General features: G+C 38.0%; 1 pseudogene; it reads left to right on the top strand.

Annotated features, from left to right (window-relative positions):
* Positions 1–1040: 1040 nt before the first annotated feature.
* On the top strand, positions 1041–1865 carry LOC143662448 (thiopurine S-methyltransferase-like; annotated as a pseudogene).
* Positions 1866–2907: the final 1042 nt, after the last annotated feature.

Below are 2907 nucleotides of genomic sequence, written 5' to 3'. Positions count from 1 at the left end.
CCTGCTCCTGGTGGGTCTGCCGATAGAGACATCACCCTTCACCCAGTTCTTTAAATAGGATCCAGCACCAGCAACATTGTCCCCTCTACCTGGTGCAGATGGAGGTATTGGTGGGATGAGTCTTGGCTTAGATTCATGTATATTCTGCAACAACACTCGCTGTTTCAGAGTTGATGTTAGCCAGTTTTTTTTTTTTTTTACATGGGCAGGCACCAGGAATTGAACCTGGGTCCTCTGGCATGGCAGGCGAGCATTCTTGCCTGCTGAGCCACCGTGGCCCGCCCGATGTTGGCCAGTTTTAATCCATCAGTTTGCTCACACAGATGGCCCAGCTCCTCTATGAGGTGCATTCTTTCACCAGGTATACTCACTGTAGCATCACCTGGCTCTTCCTAGAAGTTTTTGGAGTCTCTCAGAGAAGATACCACTTCTAATCCCCACCTAGCATACCTGAATTCTGCTTTCCTCTGATTACAGACGTGCCATGTTTGCAGACTCTTTGCATCCAGGGGTGATAATTCCAAGTTACCTACACGTGTCAGGAAATGGAGAATGTCTTCAGTGATGCTGAGATTTAAATATCCCTTGTTTTCACCTCATTTCTCATAACATGACCGGAATAACTGCTGAAGTCCTCACCATGAAGGCAAGGACTCCAGTTGAAAGGGTCTCTTCTTTTCAGAAACAGAATCACATAAACTTTAAGATAATTACAGCAAAATTTGTGTAAGTGTCTTTCTCTCCGAATAGAATCCTCTCATACCTTTATCAAGAAGAACAAGTGGCATTGGCTCTTTGTATGTCTGACCCTATAGCCAAAGCCAACTCAGTAAACTCAGAAGGCAACCATCTCAATCAATGATTTTCATGTGGGATGTAGTACAATCTGTTGGGCAGGCAAGGAGTGGATTTGGACTTGAATCCAAAAGGTTTATGAGTAGAAAATCATATTCAGTTCTAAGAATGGCCACTCTAGAGGCAGTGGGTGGCTGAGAAGGCTTGAAGATATCTGTTTGTGAGGCAAAGATGTCTACAAAACTATGAATGATGTAAGAACTTGACTTGAAATTAATGAGTACCACGATAATGATGTACAGAAAAACTGAGTACTAACTCTGGAAGAATGACAAGAAAAGTGGGTGAGCCACAACATTTCATTTCATCAAGAACAAAGATGTCAGCTATTAAGGAAACATCTGGATACTTTTCTTATGGGTAAGAGTGAACTAGGGATATTTTTTCCTCTCTGTGGAAAAGCAGTTCAGATGAAATGGTTTGCAGACTGGGGACACAGCATAGCTGATGTGGAAATCAATGAACTTTAGATCCTAGAATTTTTTACAGGGCAGAATCTTTCCTACTCAGTGGAACCAATTGCTGAAATTCTTAGGTATTTGAGTTCTTCAGGAAACATTTCATTGTACTGTTGCAGCATTTTTTATATTTCCAGAGTAAATGTTGGTGAATTTGATAGGATTTGGGATAGAGGAGTATTAGCTGCTATTAATCCAGATGATCAGGAAACCTATGTTGATATAACATAGTCCCTAACAGGAAAAGGGTTCCAGTACCTCATGTCTATCATTTCTTATGATCTAACTAAACATGGAGGCCCACCATTTTATATGGCAGACACTGAAATTAAAGGGCTGTTTGGGGGCGGTGCAACAGTGGCTCAGTGGCAGAGATCTTGCCTGCCATGCCAGAGACCCAGGTTCGATTCCTGATGCCTGCCCAGGTGAAAAAAAAAAAAGGTCGATGCTCTTGAAGAATGTCATAAAAGTTGGGAAATTGGCTACATATTTGGAAAGTTGTATCTGTTTGCAGACAAACTCCAGCACACCACCACATTTTTGAACAATTGAAAATCATGCTCAGGCATGAAAATATAATTAATGACTAAAAATATCATTTACCAATCACATCACAGATCTTTGTTCAAAAATGCATGTATCTTTTTAGAGAAAAACACATAATAAAATGTCTAAAGTTACTACCTTTTAGAGGAGAGTATTATTAGGTGTTTAAGCAGAATATACTTGTCTGTTTTACCTACAGATTAATCTTTTTGCCATAAGCACATATTACTTGTAGAATTAATATATAAAAGAGAAATGCAAGGCATATGACAAAGAAATATGAGAGAAAAATTGACATCGAGTGTGATATTTTCATATGGCGCAAGGTAAAAAGAAAGTAATCTAAGAAATTACATAAAATAATAATTTTTACTATAAAAAGGAAATTACTTTTTCTTTATATAATTATTATAGAATATAAAGACCCACATTAGGGGAAATTATTCTAATTGTCAAATGTTTTTATATAAAATCTTTTCAAATTTAGATGAGAAACGACATAGTTTTTTTAATGTATTTTTTTTAATTTATTTTTAATGCTTGGTTCCATGTTATTTCTGATCAAGAAATTTGAATGATTTCTTCAAAGTTTGATAGTCAACACTGATGAGAAACTTTTATTGTATAAACAACTGGGAAATAAAAATTTATAAACCATTGATTTTATAATCATTCAAAATGTACTCTCCCCATAACAGTTTACGTTCTCCCGTTTTTACACTGTACAGCTTAACTCAGCTCTCACAAGTCTATATTCCAACCTGCAGAGCCAAGACCATCCTGATTTGAAATATCAGTGAGGACTTCACGTCTTCATGTCTAACACCTTAAGAACAGTTGCCATAATATAAAGCAATACCTGTTTTGTTTTGTTTTGTTTTGTTTGCATGGACAGGCACTGGGAATCGAACCCAGGTCTCTGGCAGGGCAGGCCAGAACTCTACCTGCTGAGCCAACGTGGCCCACCCAAAGCAGTATCTTTTTTTTGTTGTTGTTTGAAATCACACAACACAATGCCTATTCCGCCTATAAACCACCCAAAGCAGTA

The sequence above is a fragment of the Tamandua tetradactyla genome, chromosome 18 (assembly GCF_023851605.1).
Source record: "Tamandua tetradactyla isolate mTamTet1 chromosome 18, mTamTet1.pri, whole genome shotgun sequence".
Classification (NCBI taxonomy): domain Eukaryota; kingdom Metazoa; phylum Chordata; class Mammalia; order Pilosa; family Myrmecophagidae; genus Tamandua; species Tamandua tetradactyla.
Note: the sequence above shows the minus strand (reverse complement) of the source record. Positions and strands in the feature narration are given on the sequence as shown.